At 33.5% G+C, this 27,223-nt stretch overlaps 1 protein-coding gene across 3 annotated transcripts in view; it reads left to right on the plus strand.

Moving 5' to 3' along the window:
* Nucleotides 1–16,803: 16,803 nt before the first annotated feature.
* LOC129238524 (riboflavin transporter RibJ) overlaps nt 16,804–27,223 on the plus strand; it is a 78,098-nt gene continuing 67,678 nt past the window's right edge. For 2 of the 3 annotated variants that reach the window (XM_054873573.1, XM_054873576.1), the window contains exons 1-2: nt 16,804–16,947; nt 22,951–23,315. The gene's annotated coding sequence lies outside the window, so the exon portion shown is untranslated. Of the gene's footprint in view, nt 16,948–22,736; nt 23,316–27,223 lie in introns of those variants that run through there. The other variant, XM_054873574.1, reaches the window with a different exon arrangement.

Below are 27,223 nucleotides of genomic sequence, written 5' to 3' on the forward strand. Positions count from 1 at the left end.
TACATACATACACCCATATACACGTTCATAGTATGTGAATACCGTCTCCGTTTCCTCCACTCACCCACACTTAAAAGTGTGTCAATGCGCCAATTTATATCACCTTTTTTCAGAAAGTGCTTGCCATACAATATCTAAGGTTCATGCAATACTGCAACAGGTAGTTCAAGGTTCTCAGCAGTGTGTTAAGGTGCACGTACTTCATGCATACTCGTATTTACCTATACGTTCGTTCGTTGTATGCGTATGTTTGCGCAGTTCCGCTGTGTTTGGTTGAAATGTCATTAAAACTGTTACATGCTTTTAGGCGCGAATACAATTATTTTGGTATAGTTCGCCGGCATTAGTGTAGCTTGTATTTGAATTGATGTGTGCGTAATTACAGCTATGGTATATTTTAATGGCCTTAAAACTTTTTCCTAAAGCAGGTAAAATTTTAAATAAGCAAAATAGAATTTTATTTTGAAGTAAATAAATAAATTTGGTAATATGAGTCGTGCAATCTGTGAAAGACTCCTCTTAAATCTAATAATAAAAATATTAATTAAAATAATAAATAGTCTCATAAAATTTTAATTTTTTACAAATGTAAAAGATTTGTTTGAAGAATTGAATTGTGTCTAAGCTCATTTATTCCTTGTTATATAAAACAAAACATGCAGACTAGATTCAACTTAGCACTAATTCTTGTACTGTTATTTTTCTGAGGCTGTTGCTGAAGTTTCATAACAATTGTTTTTTTGTTAGGTGGATTGTTAATCCAATGCTCAACCAAGAATTTTAAGTTGTGGATTACTCTTAGTATCAGGCAAAGGGTAGGTCACATTATCCGTATGGATGACGGTAGGCTACAAAAACTTCTGCTAGACTACAATTCTTGTTGCTCAAGACCCCGTGGTATACCAAAAGATCTGAAAAAATTGGGCATCAAAAACAGGAAATCTCTTGCGCTGGATCGTGTTGAATTGAGGAAGATTGCTGGGGCAACTAAAGCCCATCCCGGAGCTGTAACACTAATAGATGATGATGACTACTTCTTACTGGTTTGGAATCTAAATAAATAATAGTCCTTAATAGTCCCATAATCCATATCTTAGGTATGTATTTAAACATTAAGGAGTGAACGGAACAATACGTCCACTAAACGACTTCAAGTTCACATGCTTATACTTATAAGATGGTAGAGGACCAGCAAAGTCAAACTGTTTGAAATTATTTTGCACTTCTTCGATGCTATAAGGTTGGGCAATAAAGTTGTATTCGATCCTCATTTTAGAGTAGACATTAGCTGCAAAATTGCGATAGTTATATTTATGCTAAAAGATTTCCTATTTCGTCATTTAACAGCAACATCAAGTCATATTCGAATGAGCTTACGCACTGTGGCGCACGTTTCAGACTTTTTTCTGCAAACGATGCCATCCAATGACTTACATCAATGTCAATTGTTATTATTTTAATGCACCCACCCTCAGAAGAGCATTTTCCAAAGACCTATAGAATACAATAGAAGTTGTTTCCACATGTAGAAGTCCACGCAAGTCGGTAAAGTCCACGCCATTCACTTGGGAGTGGCTAGGACGATTCTTCTCGGTGGTCCAAGCAGCTCATAACTTGCGGGCTTCGACCAAGTATCTGGATTGCTTCCGAACATCCGCCCGAAAGCGAGCTATTGTGAAAAGGCGAAGCGATCCAGGATATCTGGTTGTGCGCAGAGTTTAGATAAAGATTTGAGTGCATGCACCTGGAATATCCGCTGCCTTAAAGGTGAAGGTGCCTCTGCACGGCTTGTTGATGTCCTCGCAAGAACAAATGCTGACATTGCTGCCATTCAAGAGATGTGGTGAAGGCACAAAAAATAGGACCTTGCGACGACCACTAGAGCTGGCATGTAAAGGAGCGCAAATTCGGTGTGGGATTTGTTATGGCAGAGAGATTTAGTCGCCGAGTACTATCGTTTACTTCGGTGGACGATCGTGCCGCAATAATCCGCATCAAAGCGAGATTCTTCAAACTCTCGCTCATTTGCGCCCACGCCCCGACGGAAGAGAAGTACGATGTGACCAAAAATATCTTTTATGAGCGTCTAGAACTTTCCTATGAGCGCTACCCCAGGCACGAGATAAATATCGTGCTTGGCGACTTCACGCCAAGGCGGGCAAGGAGGGAATTTTTGGTCCCACAGTCGATTTGATCCTACACCGGGGCTCGAAACATGATAGTCTATAGTACTAGATTCCAGCATAAAAGGATGCACCAAGCACGGGGTTGTCTCCTGATCGAAAAACGTGAAACTAGATCGATCATGTTGTGATAGATGGAAGACACGCTTCCAGTGTTTTAGATGTACGTATGATCCGAGGACCCAACATCGACTCGGATCATTACCTTGTTGCAACCAAACTACACACACGCGGCTGTGCAGCAAAAAACGTACATCACCCCACGCAAAGAATGTTCGACATCGAAAAGCTGCAATCACAACAGACAGCCGGAAGATTCACCACTCGACTCTCACTCGTGCTCTCGGCACGAGCAATGGAGCCACAAGAAATCGAATTTATGCGAATCCGAAAAAATAGTTGATATGACGAGGAATATCACTCTGCCGCGCAAGGAAATATAGAGCCATGCTGCAAGGCCTGTAGAGTCACGCTGCGATCGGGCGCAACGCGAGCCATGTGGGATCGCTACCGAGAGTTAAAAAGGACGACGTATTATCAGAAACAAGAAAAGAGAGAGCGATGAACTTGAGGTGCTGGCTAATAGGAACAACGCCCGAAAACTCTACCAGAAAGTTTGGCAGCTTACAGAAGGTTTCACGCCCCGGTTGTTTTCCTGTAAGAGGAATTACGGTGATCTTGTAACTAACATCCAGAGTGTGCTTAAATTATGGAGGGAACACTTTTCCGATTTTAAAAAGGCTAGGGAAATTATCAGAATTGGAAAGAACCTCTCCGAGCCGTTTGATAACAAACGAGATTTCAGACAGAGTGACTCGCTGCCGTGTGCCTTATTTAACCTGATGTTGGAAAAGCTCGTGCGAGCCATAGAACTTAATCGCTCCGGCACAATTTTTTATAAAAGCGTACAACTGTTGGCGTATGCCGATGATATCGACATCAACGGCCTTAACTTCTGACTTTTCCTGGCTAAAGCAGCAAAGCGAGTGGGTCTGGTGATGAACGAGGAACAAAGGAAGTACCTCCATCAAACAAACTGTCGGCGCACTTGCGTATCGGCACTCACGTAACTGTTGACAGTTATAATTTTGAGGTGTAAGAGACTTCGTTTATTTAGGAACCAGCATTAACACCGATAACAATGTCAGCCTTGAAATCCAACGTAGAATCTCTCTTGTCAACAAGTGCTAATATTAACTAAGTAGGAATTTTAGTAGTAAAGTCCGCTCTTGAGGAGCAAAACTGACACTCTACATATAAGGCTCTCATTATGTTCGTCCTATTGTAAAGCGCTGAAGCTTGGACAATGGCAACATACGATGCGGCGTCCCTGGCAGTGTTTGAGAGAAAGATTCTGCGGAAGATTTTTGGACCTTTGCACGTTGGCAACGGCGAATATCGCAGGTGATGAAACGATGAGCTGCATGAGCTTTACGATGACATAGACATAGCGCAGCGACTACGTTGGCTGAGTCATGTCATCCGAATGGATGGAACACTCCGGTTCTGAAAGTATTCGATGCGGTACTAGTTGGTGGTCGCAGCGGAAGAAACAGGCCTTCCCTGCGGTGGAGGGCCTGTCGGAGCTTTGTTAAAGGCGGCCAAAATCGCGTAAGCGGTTATCACACGAATCAATAAAAAAAACGTATAGAAAATATATTTAAATTTTGCGCTTAAAATACAGGAAAAAGTAACAACAAATACTAGGCCACGATAATCCATCAAAGCGCTTCATTTCGTTTTCATTTGCCCAGAGCGAGGCTTCCTTCACAATTACATTTGACGCACGAAAATGTTCGATTACCGCATAAAAAATATAAAAATAAAATTTGTTAAGTTCAATGAAAAATCATAATTTCAGCATGCGTGTACACGTACATACAGATGTTGTATTTGAATGAGAAGCACAACAATAAAAATATTATTGCTGCTACTGCTGCTGTTGATAAGAGTGACTGCTGCTTCCGAGCTGGGCCATTGTTCTCGATTTGTGTGGCAACATTTGGTGCGTGCGTCGTCGTCTTACGGAGTGATCGGTAAATAATAATAAAAATATTTACGCAGATCTTCACACATTTCAACGCATGCGTGTGTGTGTGCGTATTTTTTATAGATTCATATGCAGCTTTGGCATATGCAAATGCGAGTATTAGCAAGTTAGATATTGATTGCTATTAGTGTTGTTGTTGTACTATTGAGGGCTCAACTACTGGCGCACTGCTTCTTATTTTTGCTGCTTATCACTTTGCACATTTGCCGCCACAGTTCAATGTACAGCAGCGCTGCCTCCACTTGGCTGCTAACACTCGTACTTATTTGCTTTGCTGCTTATCACTCGTGCGCTGAGCGCATCTCTAACTTTGGGCAGCCATAAGCGATCAATTGAATTACTACAGCGCATTGAATTACATTGCAAATCTCGATCTGTTGTGCCCGTCACCTCCCGCCAATTGATTTATTTAATGGATTTTTATTTCTGGAACAATGGCGTTTTAAAAATAGAGCCGATAATCAATCCAAATACAGGCAGATAATTGTATATAAAAAAATATATACATACATGGCTGTATATTTTATTATCATTCTACCATTCTTTAATAAATACAGCAGCCAGCATGTGAAGCTAAGTTTATGAAAGAAATTTGTAGAAAATGAGTTACACACTTCAAATCCGAAACCAAATGGGTGTGTGGGTGGTCAGCCTAGCACTTGGAGTTGAGTTTAGTTCGGTTGCAAATAAAAGTCACATGCTTACTATATTTTCAACAAACAAAGTACCTAATCTCACTTTTTTAGTAGGCCCATTTTGGCAATGCAAATAAAAGTAAAAGGAAGAAACATTTTCGGGCCTGTTTTAGACCTCTTTGGATACTATTTTTATTGCATACACCAAACAATAAATTATTTAGTTACTTAGTTCCTATGTTCCTAATTTTAAAATTAATATTATTTCATTTCGGGTGCTTATAACTGGTCGAACGTAAAACTTGCCATCAATTGTGCATTTGAATTTCAAAGCAAAAAAGAAAACTTTCACCTTATTTGCTGACTTTTCATGTGCCTTTGATGCGGTACCTAGAAACATGTTTTTTTACAAACTATCAGAAAAGAACTAACAAACTAGAAATTATAAAACTGTTATACGAAGGCAAATCAAATCATATTTGGCTCCATGACGAGCTTTCTTCCCCTTTTTACGAAAGTCTGCTAAGCCCAACTTTTACACTCACTTAAATGATTTAAACGGTGTCCTACCTGGTGGAGTTAAAGTAGCTAATCTTCGTGTTAAACTGTTAATGTGTGCCGACGACTTAGTGATTTTTGCCCAGTCTCCGAGGGTGTCGACGATTACGATTCAATTGAGAGACTTTTACGTTTCTGTATAAAAAAACTAATTTTTTTACAGCCAAATACTCCGAATTATATGATTCACATCGAAACAGATTTGCTTCCACAATATCTATGTACATAATATACATATATCCGAGGACATACGATGTGTGTTCAAAAAGTATCGCGAATTTTGAATTAAAAAAAAAGAAAATTAATCACCCTATTAGAAGATTTACAGTGGCGTCGTATGTCAATCATATTTCACACTTGTCAACAGCCAGTTGCAGTATACAAGCAGACATGCAATTGAGCGCGTCAACTTCAAAATAAAGATGTCTAGCACTAACTTTTTTTTTATTTAGTGGAAAAAGTTATCCAATTAGATGATTCATTTTGCGCCGCCTCGTACAAATCTTCCTTAAACAAAGAGTAATATATGAACTATTTTCATTGAAATTTGTGAATTTTTGATGGAGCTATCGTGCACACGAACGGCTAGACATACATGGTTAGATCGACTAAAATTTGCATTATTTGTGGTACTGTAGCTGTGAAGTTTATAGGCGAAGATACACTGGATATTCTCTACTACATTAATGCCAAAGTTAAAAGAAAGGCAGAGCTCTTGTATTTGTATAGCTTTGGTCAAACAAGTTCAGTGATCCATATGTAACTAAATCTCTTTTTAAAGCATTGGGAAGACCTACCACTAAAGTGTCATTCCGCGTAATAACATTTACTCAGGATATCGAGGGGCTTAGATGCCCTTATGCGAATTATTTATGAATAATAAAAACTCCATCTACGACACTTTTGATAATTCCATGCGAAGTAGTGTGTGAGCATGGTTTTGTTTGGTTCTGAAAGTCAGGCTTTTCGAAATAAGTTTCCACGACTTCGGTTGTAGATTAGGTTAGGTATATCTGGCTGATCTGAACAGGTCTCTTATAGAACACAAGGATGCATAGTGATACCCGTGTTGTTGGAGTTGTGTTAAACATAGTTCATGATATATCTCTTGGCGAGTTTTGATAATCAGTTTAAACTTTTTTTCAGTAATATGAGAGATGAGAAGTACATTCTGTCAAAAAAAATATCTGGAATTGTTCATTTAAAAAGCGCGAATTACATTAGGTCTACATTTTTTTTGCTGGAATGTTAATACAACTATCCTCTATAGTATCGCAGAGCTTGAGTGTGATATGTCAATAAGCTTGTTTTTGGCATTTAATTATATCAGTTAACCGCAAGTGTGCTGTGCGATTTTCACTATGGATAAAAATATCGAAGAAAGAATTTGTTTTAAATTTTGTGTGATTTCGTGTGCCGATTTGTTGAAAATGTTGCAGAAAGCCTAGGGCGAGTGTGCTTTATCAAAAACACGGGTTTTTGAGTGGTATAAGGCTTTTTCAGAAAGCCGAGAAGTCGTGGAAGATTTGCCCCGATCTGGTCGCCCATCAACGTTTCATCAAATAAAATCATCGACAAAGTCAAGGAAATGGTACTGGAAAACCATCATTTAAGTTTGAGGGAGGTAGCTCGTGACCTTAGTGTGTCGCACGAATCAATTCGCAACATTTTACACCATCAATTGCGCATGAGGCGCGTGGCTGCTCGGCTCGTTCTTTCAAAAATTTCATCGGAAGAAGCTGGCTGAAGACATGCTTAAGCAAGTGACTTCGGACACAAGTTTATCCAGCGCATCATAACAGGTGATGAGATGTGGGTATATGAGTTTGACATGCAAACCAGTTAACAGACGACTGAATGGCGCTATCCACATGAGCCGAAATGCAAAAAGCCACGTCAAAATCGGTCAAAAGTGAAAGTCATGCTACTCGCTTTCTTCGATTATCATGGTTTTTTGCACTCGGAATTCATTCCACATGGTGTTACGGTAAAAAAGGAATATTGTTTGGAAGTTATGCGACGTTTGAGAGAGAATATGCGTAGCAATCGGCCCAATTTGGTGAGAGAAGCCTCATGGATCCTGCACTATGTAACGCACCGTCTCACAAGGCTTATATTGTGAACACTTTTTTGACCAAAAACTCAACAAATATCATCGAACAACCACCGGATTTAGCCCCTTGTGATTTTTTTCTTTTCACAAAACTTAAATTGCCACTCCGCGGACGACGCTTCGAGTCGATAGAATCCATTAAGGATAATTCGCTGAAGGAGCGGAAGAAGATCTCTTCAAACGCGTTTAAAAGGTGCTTTGATGACTGGACTAATCGTTGGCATATGTCTATTGCTTCGAATGGAGCCTATTTTGAAGGCGAAAAAATAAATTTTGATGGTTAAACAATTATTTTGCATTTTATTGAACAATTCCCGTTACTTTTTTGACAGAATCTACACCGATCTCAGACAATTTTAAGGAGCTCTGTTCAGAACAGGACAGTGGCAAAAGAAGTATTCTAATGTACCACTTTTTTCTTCGCATAAGTTACGCGCGTCGTTCTGGACCCATCCCATTTTAGCAGCGTGATATGGAGTGAGAAAATTTCCCGTCATTACTTCAACCAATATTTTACGTTCCTTCCTTGAGAGTGATAGAGTACAGTTGGTGGTTTTCGGGTTGCAAGTTTGTAGAATTATTTTGGCAATCCTGTGGCAGGTCGAGGCTTCCTATATAGAGTGAGTTCCACGTCTAGATTCGTCTTCAAAACTGAGACAGATGGATATATGTTCGACGTACTCATCCTAGGCAAGCGTTTGCCTAACTTAGCAAGCTCGTCAACTCTCTTGTTTGCCACTATTCCCTTGTGCTCTGGTACGCAGTAAACTGTGACCTATGTATCTATTCTCGCAGAGCTCGTCCATTTTGGATCCACAGTGTTGCATGTATTCGGAGCATTCGTCATTACAGCCATTATTCCTTTAATATTAATCGATTAAGTTGCTTGTGCGAGTGTCGATGGGAGTAAATTCCAAAGCTAATTCAGCTGCTTTGGTTACAGCATAGATCTCAGCTTAAAATATGCTACAGTGATTAGGAAGTCTGAAAGATTTTTCGAGATAAAACTGCGAGCAGAAGACAGCCGCACCTACTCTTTCCGTCATTTTGGATCGATCTGTAAAGAAATTGTGTGCGTGGTAATCGGATTCTAAACCCTTCTGCCAGGCATTCTGTTCTTTTACAAAAAGTCATCAGTTTTTGGCAATCTGAGTGAGTTTCTACTGAACAGAACTGCATTCACTTAGGCAGCTAATGAGACAAATACTCCTATCACAAGTTCTATAAGAATAAGTGGCAAAACACCCGTTACATATGTTACTAAATATACTTTTTCAGTAGATACAAACGAAAGTCTAGTCCATTGACACAATTGAGTTGATTCCGATATCTTATCAAACTAATAGAGATTACAACAAAGCTATCGGAAGTGTATATGCACGTTTGTGTGTAGTCCGCTGAAAGAATATTGCATCGACGCAGACTTCGTGAATGGGAGCATATTGTTTTGATTGGGCCGTGATTATCTTTTGCCTGGTTGATAATTTTTTAACGATTTAATGGCCAGCAAATTGAAATGTTGTCGAAGTAGAAGTAATCAATAATTGTAATAAAATTAGGTAATAATATGAAGTTTGTATATATGTATATATGTATGTGTGTTTGTATGTAAGCATTAGTAAATGCACGTGGATATACGTACGTGTCAGTACGCACGTTACCACCGGCTGTTGCACTTTTCTCACTTCATTCTCATTCGCATATCAGATGTTGAATGTTTTGTTTTTAAGAATTCGAGTACAGCATAATTTTCCTATTTTTAGCAGTCACATGCTGTTCTCAGTGCTCGAATTTTATGTATGCACATTCATACTTATATTAGAAAATGCTCATTGACATGCATGCACATACAGGCGGCGTGCATTGAAATATGGTAACCTAAAAAAATCATGTTTTTGTTATGTCAGTCTAATGTTTGAAGTGACTCAATGCAAAATGGGATGCTATGTGTACTCGTTTTTCTTCTTTGTCAACCAAACTTAGACGTATTTTAGAAATCATTAAAAACCGCAGAATTTTGTAACATTATTTAATAGCATTATTCCAATTTAAGGTCCATCTAAGCGTAATTTAGTGTGAAATTTGTTTGGAAATTTTCAACTAGATGCCTTTATTTAATAAAAGGATCTGAATGAAGAGTCGCTAAATTTCTGCTGGAGAGCCAGGAATCCTCAATTTCATTTGTAAGTTATAATATTTTAGTAGTACAGGACCAAATATAAGAATAATTATAAAGGGTGGTTAAATTTCAAGGGCCGATGTTGAATGTGAACCACACGTAAACGTCAACGACACCGCTGGACTTCTTTCTTTGGAGCTATTTGAAAGAAAAGGTGTACGCCAATAAGCCAGCAAGAATTCAAGAGCTAAAGGATGAGATGATTCGGCACATTAACGGCACAGAACCTCAATTATGTCTCAGCGTCATCGAAAATTTTGACCATTGGATGGAGGTGTACCGCCGAGGCCGCGGCGGCCATTTGGCCAATATTTTGTTCTATGCGTAATTGAGCCATACCAATATTATCATAATAAAGAGAAATGATAATAATTTCCTGAACAAATTGTATTTTATTCCAAATCAATACCGGCCCTTGAAACTTAACCACCCATTATTTAAATATTAAAATTTTGTTAGAATTTATTTGTGTAATTTTTATTACCCAAAAAATGTGTAGTTTTAATTTTAAGCGCAAAGAAATTAAACAAAAATAAAAAAAGAAAATAAATTAATATAACTTAAAAAATAATCTTTAAAATTATATCCTTAGAATAAAATTCTGCTATAAAATATCCTATTTTAGATGAAACTAAATTTAAAGTTGCTAATTGAGCTTCATCTAGAGTCCAAGCATCTAAATCTTAAAGGCAAATAAATTACTTATCTTTCCATTAATCGAAATGGAACTATTCATACTGTGAACTAAATCTGTTCGCTTTTGAAAAATAGGGTGTTGACAATTCCATCTCTGTCCGAGATGTTGGAAAAACATCTTTAATTAATTTTACTAAAAATTTTGGGGATAAAAGAAATTAACTATGTAAGTTAACTAAACCTGTGAATTTATCTGCATCATCCTAAGCACTTTGCTAACATTATTTCGTATTCAATTTCTTGAAAATGGAATATTTCTTCCCTCTTTTACTCACACACTAACTCATGTGACACCCGACCTCAGCACGGTGTCAAAACGACATCCTCTTCACGCTGGTGTTAAAGTCATGAGCGTTAATAGAATTTGTATTGGATGATGTTATATTTTTCTGCTATCAGAGCATAAGTGGAACAGTGCGACAAATAAAATTGTACATACTTTACTGGGTTTCAGGTCACTCTGGAATGAAAGGTGCACTCGCTGGGGCGGGGTCGGCAGCAGATTTTCACGATCCAGAGCCTTACTTTGACATCACCTTAGCCAAAGTTAAATGCAGGTAAATAGTTGGGAGAATACTCAAAGACTTTCCCATTGGGAAGTCACACAAGAACTCCGGCCAATTAAAAGGCTTATAAGGCCATTTACCTACAATAGCGACACGCATCTCATGCAAAACTGAATCTTAAAATGACTCTTAAAATGAAAAAATGTCTGCTTGGATTCAACAGGTCAACTACTAACGTCCTCACAGGTGTTATAAAGGGTCAATGTACTATTGGTAATCTAGCCAGTGGAATCTGTGTACCTGACACTGGCTTCTGCAGGAGCTGTGGAGATGAAGAAGAAATTGAGTCGGTACAACACTTCCTCTGTACATGTCCTGCACTTCAAAGAAGCCGTGCCAAATATCTTGGCGATTATTTCTTCGAAGTCCTGGGAAACTTGCAAAATGTGTCACTGTGGGGAATAGTTACCTTCCTAAAAAGATCTAAGTGGTTCAGCAACTTAATTAGGGGAATGAAATCAAATGCAAGTATCAGAATGAGCCTTAGAGCCCTCCCGAGTGTCTTGTCTTAGACAAGCAACCTGGCCAATCTGATCTAACCCATATGTGGGATGTGTCCGAAAAACTTTACCGTATATAAATTACAGAGAAGCACAAATCGAGAACTTCCCAGGCCAATTTAGCTTTCAACTTCAAATTTAACACCGAATTTTCGATTTTTCGAATTTAATCATTTTTATTTTTTATCGACGTTTTCAACATTCAATTTTTATAAATTTTCATTTTGCATTTCTTATTCAAATTGCAAAGTTCAGCAGTTATTTAATAGTCTAATGTAAAATCAACATTTCACTAAATTGCATTTTCCCCAAATGTGAGGTCTAAAGGTAGCGTGCAACAGAACCAATTCAATTGTTTTAGAAATGCATCAACACCACCAGCAAAAGTGAGCTGCTTAACACATACACATAAACGCATTCACATCGAAACAGCTGAGTGCCTAAACAACAAACGCCGCCTACCCGCTGCCAAGCAATCGCCTGAGAGCTGGCAATGCAGTGGCTCTCTCTCTTATCGCTAATAATAGAACGGGGTAGCCAAGTGCGGTAGAAAATTTTAATAAATGGCAATAAAACTAAAGACAAACAAATAAATTCTAATATTTGCGTAATTATATATGAATATATGCACACATACAAAGATATGTGAGTAAATTATATATGTATGTATATATATACTGGGTGTTTGGCCGAGCTCCTCCACCTATTTGTGGCTTGCGTCTTGATGTTGTTCCACAAATGGAGGAATCTACAGTTTTAAACCGGCTCCGAATGGCAGATATTTTTTATGAGGAGCTTTTTCATGGCAGAAATACACTCGAAAGTTTGCCGTTGCCTGCCGAGGGACGACCGCTATTGGAAAAAACTTTATCTTCATCTGTTGTTTCACCGAGATTCGAACCTACGTTCTCTCTGAATTCTGAATGGTAGTCACGCATTAAGCCATTCGGCTACGGTGGCCGACGTAAGTAAGTTAGACTGATAGAAATATTAAGTAAATTTCCTATTTCTAATAATACTCTCACACAAAATCCAACTCTTTATTATCTAATAATATTTTAGTACATAATTTAATATGGTAAAAGGGACGAAGGAATATTGTCTCTCATACACCGATTTTTAAGTTTTTTTCTGAATTTTTTTTCGAGCAATGGTAATGTTTAACCCTTGTTAGCATAGGTTAGGTTAGGTTAGCCAGGTTGCTTGTCTTAGACAAGTGGCCCAAAGGTATATTGTGATAGCAGCATTTGAGTTGAATCTCCTAACTAAGTTGCTTAAACTTAGATCTTTTTAAGAAGGTAACACTTCCCTCCAGTGAGACATTTTGCAAATTTCCCAGGACTTCGAAGAAATATTCGTCAAGATATTTGGCACGGCTTCTTTCAAGTGCAGGACATGCACAGCGGAGGTATTGTACTGATTAAATTTCTTCTTCATCGACACAGCTCCTGCAGAAGTCATTGTAAGGTACACCCATTCTGCTTGCTAGAGTACCAATAGTACAGTGACTCTTTATAACACCTGTGAGGACATTAGTAGTTGATCTGTTGAATCCACGCAGACATTTCATCCTTTTACGATTCACTTGCTGAAGATCTAATTCAGAGCATTTCCTTACATACTCATCCGCTCTCTAATTTCCCCACACACTAGAGTGCCCGGGCTACGAACAAAATGTGGTGTTGTATTGTTGGATAAACGAGAGCGTCCTCCTGCATGCTCGACGGCAGATATTGTTAATAAAATATAGGTACCTCAAGTACAACTATCAGTTCTCAGTAGTCACTTAAAATGGGAAGACCCTGAGCGATTGTTACAAAATTCTGTATGAGCAAATTTTATTATTATTTTTATTTACTGTGCTAAAATCACATTCGCTAATATCCAAACAAGTCAAGGTAATTTATGCCAACATCTAATGATTATGTGGAGTGATTTTTCCAACTTTGTTTTTTAACATGGCACTACCGCTTTTAGTGACAACTGGTTTGTGCTCAGTATGGTTTGGCATTTTAACATGAACAGATCTACAAATTTTGTAGTTTATCGCCTGTCCTAAGACTTGGAAATAATTATTTAATATAATATGTAATTAAAAAATCTTAAATTACAATTTCTCAAACTGCTCCGGATGCTTTCCATTTCAATTCAACCGGGCTATTCGGGTCATGTTCTTCGATTTCGATGTAACTTAAATATGTTGCTCTCTGATCAAAATAATGAGACACGTATTTTTTTGTTCGCCCGAAAAAAATTTTTTCAAGAGTTATCGGCAATTTTGTTTTTCGCCTCAAATTCGATTTTTTTTAATTATATAAGAAAAAAATTTTTTTAAATGCCCATAACTTAGTCAAAAATGAACCGATTTTAATAATTCTGGGTTCAAAATGATCGTAATTACTTACACAAGCGACTTCATGTAGAAACAATTGCAAAAAGGTAGTTGAAAATTTTTTATTTAGCAAAAAAGAAAGAAAAAAAATTGAAATTTTTTCAAAATTCAATATTTCAAAAAGTGTATTTTTTTTTTTTTTTATAACTTTTTCCAAATCAAAAAAACATCTCAAACTTTAATTGAGCTGCATGCCTAGTAGCTAAAATGAGTTGTTTTTGAGTAATGAATTTTTGAGTAAACACCCTGTTTGGCACTTTTTGTTTTTTGCAAAATAAAAAATTTTCAACAACTTTTTTGCAACTATTTCTACATGAAATCGCTCATGTAAGTAATGACGATCATTTTGAACCCAAAATTATTCAAATCGGCTTATTTTTGACTAAGTTATGAGCATTTAAAAAAAAAAAATCTTATATTATTAAAAAAAATCGATTTTGAGCCGAAAAACAAAATTGCCGATAAAGCTTGAAAAAAATTTTTTTCGGGCGAACAAAAAAATACGTGTCTCATTATTTTGACCAGAGAGCAACATATTTGAGTTACATCGAAATCGAAGAACATGTCCCGAATAGCCCTTTTGAATTGAAATGGAAAGAATCTATATAAGAAAATTTTTTTTAATTGCTCATAACTTAGTCAAAAATAAGCCGATTTGAATAATTTTGGGTTCAAAATGATCGTCATTACTTACATGAGCGATTTCATGTAGAAATAGTTGCAAGAAAGTTGTTGAAAATTTTTTATTTTGCAAAAAACAAAAAGTGCCAAACAGGGTGTTTACTCAAAAATTCATTACTCAAAAACAACTCATTTTAGCTACTAGGCATGCAGCTCAATTAAAGTTTGAGATGTTTTTTTGATTTGGAAAAAGTTATAAAAAAAAAAAAAAATACACTTTTTGAAATATTGAATTTTGAAAAAATTTCAATTTTTTTTCTTTCTTTTTTGCAAAATAAAAAATTTTCAACAACTTTTTTGCAACTATTTCTACATGAAATCGCTCATGTAAGTAATGACGATCATTTTGAACCCAAAATTATTCAAATCGGCTTATTTTTGACTAAGTTATGAGCATTTAAAAAAAAAAAATCTTATATTATTAAAAAAAATCGATTTTGAGCCGAAAAACAAAATTGCCGATAAAGCTTGAAAAAAATTTTTTTCGGGCGAACAAAAAAATACGTGTCTCATTATTTTGACCAGAGAGCAACATATTTGAGTTACATCGAAATCGAAGAACATGTCCCGAATAGCCCTTTTGAATTGAAATGGAAAGAATCTATATAAGAAAATTTTTTTTAATTGCTCATAACTTAGTCAAAAATAAGCCGATTTGAATAATTTTGGGTTCAAAATGATCGTCATTACTTACATGAGCGATTTCATGTAGAAATAGTTGCAAGAAAGTTGTTGAAAATTTTTTATTTTGCAAAAAACAAAAAGTGCCAAACAGGGTGTTTACTCAAAAATTCATTACTCAAAAACAACTCATTTTAGCTACTAGGCATGCAGCTCAATTAAAGTTTGAGATGTTTTTTTGATTTGGAAAAAGTTATAAAAAAAAAAAAAAATACACTTTTTGAAATATTGAATTTTGAAAAAATTTCAATTTTTTTTCTTTCTTTTTTGCTAAATAAAAAATTTTCAACTACCTTTTTGCAATTGTTTCTACATGAAGTCGCTTGTGTAAGTAATTACGATCATTTTGAACCCAGAATTATTAAAATCGGTTCATTTTTGACTAAGTTATGGGCATTTAAAAAAATTTTTTTCTTATATAATTAAAAAAAATCGAATTTGAGGCGAAAAACAAAATTGCCGATAACTCTTGAAAAAATTTTTTTCGGGCGAACAAAAAAATACGTGTCTCATTATTTTGATCAGAGAGCAACATATTTAAGTTACATCGAAATCGAAGAACATGACCCGAATAGCCCGGTTGAATTGAAATGGAAAGCATCTCCGAAATATCAACACAATTAATATAACTTCGAACTTGTTAGTGCACGCTAGCATTGCATCCAGCCTTTCTTCATCTTCTATTTAAAAGTTTCATTATTTTTCATTCAAAATAGGTATTAACTGTGATTTTTAGGCAATGTTGTCATCGAAAATTCCCCTAATCTATTTAAATTATGAAAATTCTAGTCTTCTATCAGCATTAGTTGCATGTAATTCCTGAGATAATTCCTAATTAAGTTGTTGTGTTTGTAGCAGCATAAACATTCCCCATACTCAGAGTGACAGTCCTTGGCCGGATATAAATCCGGGTCGTTTCGGTAACGTAGAACCGACTGTCGTGGAAACGCTTAATTCTTATTCCTAATTAAGTCTTTAATCCCGCTTAACGCCACCGAGTGTCTAGGTTATTACATACTTTACGATGAGGCTGCAATTGCTATAGGACATTATTGATACTCTGTTCCCTGCACAAAAACTAGTTGGTTCCATTTGAATTGTAGCAGGTCGGTCAACACACCCATTTTCCATATAAGTCTGATTTTTAAAAATGTAAGAAATTCTATTTTAAGTCTTTGTTGATGGTGCCTTTGAATTTCATTAATTATCAAATATGCTTCACCCACTACGACAGCCGTCACCAATGGTGCTATCAGGTTAGCTACGAATTTTAGTATGCTTTATAGAAATTTAGTTTAGCTCAGCATTTCGGTCTAAGTAAAAAATTATTTTGTTTTTTAATATTTCGATCGAGGAGTCCCTTAAACTATTACCAGTTTTTGTTTTTTTTAAAACCTTTCCATAGTTGGCAACTCTATCACACCAACTCAGTCAAACTTTCACTGCAACAGTATTTGCTGTTATCAGCGCTAAAGAGGATCTCGCTCACAAACAATTTTCAATCGTCGCACAATGTTTTGTGCGCCCGCTGTTAAGCACTTCAACGTCGAAATCAGTTTATGCATGAATTTTAAGCGCGCACGTGGTGGCATTGCGAGTCAGTTGAGCACTTCGTTTTCTTTCTGCGAGATCGTTGAAAGGAATCAAAAAAATAAAACAAAATTGTTTAGCATCAAAATATTTGAAATAAAAACTTAAGCAGAGGATTGAAATGTAATATCGATTCGAATTATATTAGAATGTTGCCAAAGTGGTAAAATTATGAAAAAAAATGTGTTAAAAAAACTGAAGCTATTTTGAAAACAATGAATTGAAAAAATATATGCAAAAAAGCAAATTCACGTGTTTATGTAGGAAAATTGCATTCATTGCTGGTGCTATTTTTAACGAAAACTCACAACTCACGAAAATCTTTTAGTGGCAAATCGCGTAAAATTTTTTTATTGTTTTTTTTTTTAATTTTGTTTTTATTTATTTGTTTTATCAAGTTAATTTGTATTTATGACATTAAATTTTTTTCTTCTTTCATTTGGCCATGTTAGTTTTTGTTTTTTGCTAATCTAATTATTTTTTATTAAAATGATACACTTTTAATATTAATATTTTTTTACTTAAGTATTGTAGTTTATTTAATTTTTAAGTGTAAATTAAACTGTTTTTAATTTTTTTATTTTTTGTAGTTATTATTGATTTTTAGTCTATTTTTGATTGTAATTTAATTTTATTTATTAAATTTTAAGAGTATTATTAAATATTTTTTGTCTATGTTCGTTTCAAATTTCAAATTTTGTTTCTTAATTTAATGTTTTAATATTTTTAATTTAGTTTTATTTTTAATTTAACCTTTTGTTAGTTTTTAGAATTTCTTTATGTTTGGAATTTAATTCGTCTCTAGGTTTTTTCTTAGTACTTTTCTTTTAATTTTATTTTATTTTCACCTTTCTAATATTTTTCTAAACTAAAATATTTATAAACTTTAATTACATGGATATTTCTTTTATTTGTGTTTTTCCTTTTTTTTTTGTTAATAGTACTTTTATTTAACATTTGGGTTTAAGTTCTATATATTTTTGTCAATTTCAGTTTTTTCACCTTTTTGTTACATTTTAAATAATATACATTTTTGTTTAACATGTAATTTTTTACTTTTGCATTTTTTAAGTTTTTTCAATTTTCATTTATCTTTTTATTTTTTATTATTAATTACTTATTAATTTTTTTTGTAAATTTTTAACTGCTTTTAAATTTTGTTTATTTGCACAATTTTAGCAGAATTGTTATTGTTTTTAATTCTATTTTTTATTTCATTTTAGTTTTCGTTAGTTTTTAAAATTTATTTTTGTTTGATTCGCTTCTAGGTTTTTTTAGTTTGTTTCGTTAGCTTTTCCTGATTAAGGGGGAACTCCACTGTGAACGCGTGAAAATTAATTCTTTTTATGAGTAGGGATGATTATTTGAGGATTGGACAAATTATAATTTATTTAACATATATTCAACTATACCGACACACATTTTTATTAAAACATATTAAAAATTACAATTGTTATTAATATTAATGCAATGACGTCATAAAAAACTAATGCATGCTGGCGGCCACGATACAGCGGTGAAAAATCATCTGAAAGCAAAAAACCAAAAAAATTCTTAATCTATACATCAATGGCTATCGTTGTTGTTGTTATTGTTGTACCAGCATAAACAATCCCCATACATATACTGGGAATGCTGTTGAAGTGACAGTCGTTGACCGGATATAAATCCGGGTCATTCCGGTTACGTAGAACCGACTGCCGTGGGAATGAAATGGCTATCGTCATACGTGCCGGTTTTTTTGTTATTTTTTTTTTGAGAAAATGGTGCAGGTTTGAAAAATGAGTTTGTGTTTTTACCATTTTTTGTTTTCGAAAAGCTTGAAAACATATTAATATTTGGAATTTTTAAAAACGGCTATGTACGACTGTAGCCAATACATGTACAAATATCAAAAACAAAAAAAAAATTTAAAACGGTTCATAAGTCTTCGAGAAATCGAGGCCACGGTGTTCAGAAAAGTCGTTTTGTGAAAAATGCGTTTACAATTTTCATTGGCCGTTGTAACTCACTACCTGCACTGATTGTATTGGGTATAACTTCGTTAATTTTGAAAATTTTAAGTAAAATTTTTTTTATTGTACATATTTTTGAATATATCTACTTTAAGAAAATGCAAAAAAAAAAGATTTTTTTTAAATCACAGTGAAACACCACCCTTGTTTTTGTTGAAGTAGTTCAATATTTCCACTGAAATACTCCTAATTAGTAACCAGGACCGTTTTACTACCACTGTCTCATGTGATGATGCCTTTTTGTTTTGTTTTTTGTTGGTTTTTGCTTCCAAGTCAGTTCCATTTAGTGAGGTCCAAGTATAGCTGCAAATTTTTTATCTCGATGTCTGAGATCTCCTTAATTTGCTGTAGGAAAGGCTTACCTAAGGAGCCGAGTCGTGCCCTGGCTAGCCCCGGACATTCACATAAATAGTGGAAAAGACTTTCCTTCACCCCTCCCGCTTGACAGCTTCTGCAGATGGGATTGAAGAGGAGATTGAGTCTGGCTTCAGGCTCCCCTACTTTCCAACGACCTGTAAGGGTTGCAGTGATGCGTGAGATGTTTGGCCGAGAACATCCTAACAGGTGATTCGTCCCCCCTTCGTCCCATCTTCTTTCGGCTAAAGCAAGATAGTGTGAAGCAATGGATGCTTTTAGTGTGTTGAGTGGAGGGCCAAAAATTCAATAAAAAAATAATAGCCTATGAGCACATAGGCCATTGTTATACTAAGGGGACGATATATTTTCGTCGATTTAAATTTTTTAGCTTTTGGTGGATTTTGATTAAATTTGTCTTTAAAATTTAATTTTTTATTTTTTTTATTTTCGCTTTCTTTTAGTTTTATTTTTTGTTGTTGTTACATTTTATATTTTAATATTAAATTTAATGGTTTTTTTTATTTTTTTTTTTATTTTATGTAAGTCTCTAATTATTTATTTGTAAAATTATTATTAATTAGAATTAATTTTCTTAGTTTATTTTTTTCTTATTTAATTTTATTTTATATCTATTATTTATTATTTTTATTAGTTTTTGAAATTTCTGTTTATTTTTAACTTAATTCTCTTTTAAGTTTATTTCTTGAAATTTAATTTTCTTTTTTAATTAAGTTTCAGTTAAATGCTTTTTAATTTATTTATGTTTACTATTTTTTTTTTAATTTACAAACTTTTTAAATAGGGTTTTGTGTTTATTTTTTTTTAACTCAAATCAAACACAAGGTAGCTTAGGGTGGTTGTCATAAAGACACACTTAGACCTTTCGCAGGTCCCAAACAAACACTAAGTTTTATTTTTTTTGTAATAAATTACCTTTTAGTTTCTAATTCTTTATTAGCAAAAAGCTCGTTTTGAAATTTGTTCTTTTTAAAGTGTATTTTTGATATATTTTTTATTGTTTTTTCTATTTCGTTTAATTTTCTAATTTTATGTTTTATTGTTTTCGAATTGATTTTTAAATCACATTTTTTATTGATATTCGTTTTCTTAATTTGATTTTTTTATATTTATAGTTAAATTTTTTTTATTTGTTCAAATGGATTTATTTTTAATTTTTTTCTTTTTTTTTGCTAATTTTTATTTTCTGCTTACTCTCTATTTCGTATACATATATGTAATATTTAATTATGTACTGAATTTTATTTCTTTTTATTTAATTTTTTTTTCATAAAATTTTTTTAACAGTCTTTTTGATATAACGGTTTTTTATTTCAATTAATCTTCTAATTATATTTGTTGTTAACTTTTTTAATTGTTTTTTTTTTTTTCAAATCAAGTTATTTGTTGACATTAATTTTAATTTAATATTTTTATGGTTTTTTAATAATTTTTTATATTTATAGTTTACTTTTTTGGTAGTTGTTCAAATGGATTAAATTTTTGATTTTATTTAATTTAATTTTGTACTTAATTTTTTTTTTTTTTTATTTGATGTTTTTTTATTAGCCTTTGAAGTTTTTAAAACTAATTTAATTTACAATATTTTTCTGAGTTTACATTTTTCGGCTTGTTTAACTTAATTTTTTTTAATTAAGGTTTTTGTAATTATTGTTTTTTATATTTTTTTAATTCCCGTATTTAATTTTTTTATTTTCGACTTGATGTTATTTTTTCTTTACTTGTTAAAATAACTGTTGTTTTTGTTTTTTTTTTATTTTTTAATTTTTTAGCTTTCTTTTACTTTCTTACTTAATGCTGCCGTGATTTCCCTGTGGAGATTTTTTAGTAAAAGTTTCCAGTATTTTTTCCCCCCAATTTAATTATCTGTGAAGGTTTTTCATAATTTTTTTTTTCTTATTTAATTTCGATTTATTTTTTGTCAATTTTTAGTATATATCTTTGTTTTGCTTTTTCCATTTTCTTTTCGTTATTTGTCTTTTTTTTCATTAAACTATCTGTACAGTTTGTTTTTTATATTTTTTTGTTTTATTTAGATCTTTTTTTCAATTTACTTATGTTTTGCTTTTTTTAATTTTCCCTTTTAAATAAATTTTTCGTTAATTTTTTTTTTTTATTTCATTTTATTTAAAGTTTATTTTTATATTTTTATGTTATTTATTTAATTTGCTTCCATTTAATTTTTGTTGTTAATTTTTAAAACTTATTTTTGGTTTTTTTCCTTTTCTATGTTTCTTAAGTTGTTTCTTTAATTCATTTTTATTATTTAATTTGTTTACATTTAATTTTTTTAATTATTAATTTAAATTTTTAAATTAATGTTTGTTTTTTTATATTTTTGTGTTTAATATTTAATTTTTCCCCATTTAATTTTTTTTCTGAATTTTTGAGCCTATTTTTTGTTTTTTTTTTTAATTTTTTAGTTTTCTTTTTATTACTTTCTTACTTACTATATGTTTTCAGTATTTTTTTCGGAATATAATTATCCGTAAAGTTTTTTCATATTTTTTTTCTTATTTAATTTATCTTTGTTTTACTTAATTTTTCTAGTTTTTATCGCTATTTGGTTTTGTTTATTTAACTGTTTACTGTTTTTTTTTTAGAATATTGTTTTCAATTTACTTTTGCTTTGCTTTTTTAATCTTATTTTTAAATAAAATTTTCGTTAATTGTTTTTTTTTTGTTTTTAATTTAATTATCTTTTAAGTTTTCTTTTGCTTATTTGCTTATTTAATTTGTTTCCATTTAATTTTTTTTGTAAATGTTTTAAATTTATTTTTTGTATTTTCCTGTTAATTTTTGTATTTTTCTTTTCTTCATGATTGAAGTTTTCATTATTTTTTAATATAATTTAATTATCTTTAATTTGTTGTTATTATTTTTTATTCATATTTATAATTTAATTTTTTGTTCGCTTTTAAAATTTAGCTTTGTTTTGATTTTAATTTTTTTATTATATTTTCAAGTTGTCTTTATGTGTTTTTGTTTTTAATTTAACTATATTTATAGTTTGTTTTATTCATATTTTATATTTCTTTTATTTTTCTTATTAATTTTTATTTTATTTTTCAAATTCATTTTATTTTTTGTTAATTTTTAAAATTTATTTTTGTTTTGATTTTATCATTTGCGTTTTAATGAAAGCTTCCATTTTTTTTTTAATTTAGTTGTCTCTCAAGTTTTTTTTATTTGTCCTTTAACTTCTTTTTATTATTTTTTAAAATTCTTATTATATTTCAATTTATACTGTCGCTTCAAATCGCGTTGATTATTTCCTATTTTGAAAAATTCCTCGTTTTCGTGGCTTTTTTCTCAATGCAGAAGTGAACTACTTTCGGCCGCCAACGCTTGCGGGCGTCAACGCGATCGCTATAAATAAATACAAATATTTAAAATGTGTAGTGTTTGCGCGCCTCTTAGTTGTAGTGAAGCGATGCAACAACAGTTGGTAATAAATTAGTACGCGTGGTTGATTTGTTTTTCACGTAGCTTTCATATATCTATTGCCACATAAATACTTATATATAATTTTTACGATACTCTGCCACTGCAGCTATGGCCTCAAAGTAGCGTGATTTTCCTAAAATAAAAACAATTGAACGAGCATAAATAAGGAATTAGGAATAACTAGTGAACAAAAGAAAATAAACACAAAAAATGCCATAAAAAATATTAACAATAACCACCAACATTGTTAAATAAATTGAATTTTGATTACAAAGAAATAAATTTTTAGATTTAAAGACACATAGAAAAGTGAGGTAAAGTGCCAACACGAGAGCCAAAGGCACATAAAATACGCACACACATACACAAAATAACAAATACAGTATAAACGTTAATCAGAAGGCAAACATTTAATTCTACACAAATAAGGAGAGCGTCAAAGCAACAAAAAACAACAACCAATTAACGGACACCAGCAACAAAGTCTGTGATTTTTTATATAATTTTTATTTTTGTTTGGATCGCAAATTTAATTGTTTGTTTCATTATTTTGCTGTGGCGCCGAAATCTCTACATTGTTGTCTTGCCCTTACGTCGGCTGTCATGTGAAAAATTCAAGTTACCCATTGCCCCACAAACGGACTCACCACAAATGTAAGTAGAACGAAAAGTTGCTGTTGACTATAAATAACACAACAGACATATGCAGGCATACACACACACATGCATAGATAGATAGTAAAATTACTTTAGTAACTGTCGATAGTCACCCAAAGGCACGCACACGCCCACCAACACCAGCAGGGTCATATTGTATTACACGCCCCTAGGGGTTTCTTTGCGCTCGGGCACTTTAATGTGGCGCTTCGGCATAATTTCTTATTCGAATATTTTTTATTTACGCACTTTTTGTTCCCCCTTTTTAAATCATAACCACTGTACGCCGTGTTAGATTCATGTTTTTCGCGCGTTCAAATCAGCTGTTGGCTAATTGTTTTTTATCGCTTGTTTATTTGTGTTTATCAACAATGCAATTTCACGCTTTTTTATCGCTAGCCCTCTGAATGCCATTCACAACTTTTTCTTTAATTTTATTACAACTATGACGCCAAATGTTCATAGTCATTAGAAATTTAATTCAAGGAACGTGCCTAGGTGTAGATGTTATGATTTTGTTTTAGTACAGTGCACGGTACTTGGAAAGGGGTTTCCAATAGGTACTTAAAAATTATATTTTTAAATTCAACTAAAAATTATTTACAAATCGGACTGAAATTTATTCAAACTCAATATTATTCGTAAGACAATTAAGCTTCGATGATCCGAATAGAGTACTTCTCTCGTATTATCTAATTTATGTTGAAGTTCCCAGATCTAATTACCGAAATTTCGTTCCTCTGGTTCCATGTGTTTAAGTCCAAACCTGATTGCCATTCACTTGGTAGTGGCCAGGACGATTCTTCTACCTACGGTCCACATACCTCACAACTTCCGTTTTCGCCCAAATATCCAAATATAGCTCCCGAACATCCGTTTGAGAGCGAGCTAATGTAAAAAGGCTGATTAACCCAGGAAGTCTGGTTGTGCGCTGAAATCCATATCCTTATTAAAAAGACGGTCGCCATAACCGAATGGGTTGGTGCGTGTTTACCATTTGGAATTCAGAGAGGACGTAGGATTGAATTTCGGTTAAAGATCAAAATGAAGAAAAAGTTGTTTCTAATACCGGTCGCCCCTCGGCAGACAATGGCAAACCTCCGAGTGTATTTCTGCCATGAAAAAGCTCCTCATAAAAACATCTGCCGTTCGGAGCCAGCTCGAAACTGTAGGTCCCTTCATTTGTGAAACAATATGAAGACGCGCGCCAAAAATTGGTGGAGGAGCTCGACCGCACACCCAAAAAGGGTCTACGTTCCAATTATACAGAATTCGGCACTTGAAGTGTAACCAACTTCAGATTGCTCGCGCAGCTAATGCACGGGCATCAGCTATCTGTTAGTTGGCTACAGAGTATTGTTTACAAGCGCACGGAAGCATTTTGCCGAGACTAAACGCAAAAAAAGAAGAAAAGCATTGTATTTGTCTGGAAAATCACAACCAGCGATTGTTCGTGAGCTCGAACACCTTAAAGTAAACAAAGTTCTCGTTTATCGCACCATTACTCGGTACAATGATACTCGTACCACCGCGAAACGTCATGGAGGTGGTGATCAAAACATTGCAACGTCACGTTAAATGGTTCAAAAAGTGAATAAGCGACTTAAGCGAAATCCCCGACGAAGTGCAAAGCAAATGGCGAAGGAACTGAAAATATCTGACCGCCGCATACTGAAAAATTATCTCAAAGTCAAGCCTTAGAAGTTCCAAAAGGCGCATGATCTCACACCAAAGCAGTAAAAGTCAGACTTGAGAGAGCGAAGGAGTTGCTTCGCTTGGCCGAAAGCGGTCAATTTCCGAACATCGTGTCTTCCGACGAGAAAAATTTTCAAACTGAGTAATTCGTAAACTCTCAAAACGATAGGGTTTACTTGACCGACCGTTCATACGAGAATCTGAGTCATCGATTGAAAATAAACGTTGTTGAAAAACGTTGTCCAGATCAATACCATCCAATTCAGGCCATAAAAAATCGTTAATCATCTCTCGATAGCGCAATCCATTCACCATAACTGTTGCTCCAACTTCATTTTCGAAAAAGTAAGGTCCAATGACTCCGACGGACCATAAACCGCACCAAACAGTCACATGTTGTTGAGCCCCAGATCCGACAATTCTGCTTGTTGACGAAGCCACCGAGGTGGAAATAGGCCTCATCACTCAAGATGATTTTTCAATGGAATTCCGGATCATTTTCATGCATTTCAACGACCCAATCAGCAAAGACAGAACGTTGTTGATGATCAGCCGGCTTGAGTTCTTGTTTTAACTGCACTGCCTTAAGACCCTAATTTTTATCCAAAATACGTTGTAATGACGTTTGTGGAATGCCTAATTTAAAAGAACGACGAGGAATCGACAAACCTGGGGTTTCTTCAACACTTTCTGCTACAACAACAATATTTTCGGCTGTTTTTGAGCGACGTGCGCGGGTTTTCTTCTTCACATCACTAACTTGTCCCAACATCTCCAATTTTTTCACCAATTTCTGTATTGTGGTCCGACAAGGTGCTTCACGATGACCCAAAAATGTTCGAGTTTTACGAACCGTCTCTGCCAAATTTTCACCATTTTTATAGTCAATTTTAGTAATTTCAATGCGTTGTTTAAGCGTGTATCGTTTCATTTTTATTAATATTAGAAAAAGAAAATAGTCTTTAGGGACATACAAAAAATCTTTTTCTTCTTATAGATCTCTCGATTGTTCCAAATTGGTATCATTTGGTAGATAAGAGTGCCCAGAATATAAAAACGTATGTTCGATAATTTTTACGTCATTCTTGGGGGACTGAATAACTTTAAGGCACATTAGGCCAATTTCATATTTTTATTTTTTCCAGCAACACATATCTTTGTAGGCTATTGCATGGTTACATTTTCGAATTGCTTCAAGCAACAAGAAGCATTTTCTTGGGCACCTCTGGATGACCTTATTTTCTATAATAAATGGGGAAAACCGAATTTCTGAGAAATTAAAAAAATGGTTATGCCATTTAAAAATGCACTACAGAAATTATGTAGCACAATTTTAAACGAAATAGTAGTATTTCCTTGAGGAAAATGTTAAAATTAAAAGTTAACTATGAAAATGTGTAATGAAAAATGAAAATTTTAACAGATTTTGTTTTGGAAAAGTTTATAAATAAAAAGTGCCTAGTAAATTGTATTCATTTTTATCATTGGACTTACACCACTTTCGAAAAACGAACGGCTTATATGCATATTTCAGGGATTAGGGGTAGTCAGAGGACCGAAAAAATGATGATTTTCAATCTTTTTTTTTTTTTTGCTAGTCAATTGCTTTATTTTACAAAAATAAAAACATAGCATTAATACATCATATTTTGACTTGACTTTAGAAAAATTAAAAAAAAATTAATAATTGTAAAAGTTATCGCTGTATGTGTGGAGCCCGTTTCTCCTGAAGTCCCTTGCGGTGACCATCACAAGTTCCTGGGGATTCATCTAAAATCAATCGGACAAGATAAATTCGTTTTATTAATAGATAATCTTGTGTCTGAACGAAGCTCTTTTCCGATTAGACACGAGTTTTTTTATGTTTTTCAAAAGCAGTATAAATTTTATGGAAATCTACCAACCAGTTTTTAAGTTACAGTGGTCAGCAGTTTAAAAAACAAGCATTTAAAGTTTTGCTATCGATTGCGGAGCGCCCTTTGTTAATTGTATCGGATTCACTTCAAATTTTCACACAATATTTTTAAGATAGGAAATTATTAAAGTTTGTTATAAATAATGATTAATTTTAATTATCTCAATTAATTTGTTTATCTCATTTTTTTTAATGCGTTTCCTTTTTTGCTCAAATCCGCGTTATGACATTGGAAACGTAACGTAATTTATTTTATTTTTTCTGTAACGAACTGTGCAAAATGCACCAAATGCTG

This window comes from Anastrepha obliqua, chromosome 2, assembly GCF_027943255.1.
Source record: "Anastrepha obliqua isolate idAnaObli1 chromosome 2, idAnaObli1_1.0, whole genome shotgun sequence".
Classification (NCBI taxonomy): domain Eukaryota; kingdom Metazoa; phylum Arthropoda; class Insecta; order Diptera; family Tephritidae; genus Anastrepha; species Anastrepha obliqua.